At 52.2% G+C, this 291-nt stretch overlaps 1 protein-coding gene across 3 annotated transcripts in view; it reads left to right on the forward strand.

Moving 5' to 3' along the window:
* Positions 1–291, forward strand: part of Pbx4 (PBX homeobox 4) — a 45,690-nt gene that overhangs the window by 36,606 nt on the left and 8,793 nt on the right. The gene's annotated exons all lie outside the window — the stretch shown is intronic.

Genomic DNA, 291 nt, shown 5'->3' on the forward strand with positions numbered 1-291 from the left:
ACAGACACACAGACAGACACACATACACAGGCACACATACACAGACAGACACACATACACAGACACACACACATATACTAATGAAGCTGCTGCAGCTAGGCACTGAAAATGTGGAGATGGTGAATCCCCGGGGCTTGCTGATCCACCAGTCCAGCCAGATCAGTGAGTTCCAGGTTCAGTGAGAGACTAGTGGAGAGTGACAGAGGAGGCACAGGACATCAACCTCGGCCTTCACATGCACACACACGCGCACGTGCACACACACACAGGACATCAACCTCGGCCTTCACA

Source organism: Microtus ochrogaster, unplaced genomic scaffold (genome assembly GCF_000317375.1).
Source record: "Microtus ochrogaster isolate Prairie Vole_2 unplaced genomic scaffold, MicOch1.0 UNK81, whole genome shotgun sequence".
NCBI lineage: Eukaryota > Metazoa > Chordata > Mammalia > Rodentia > Cricetidae > Microtus > Microtus ochrogaster.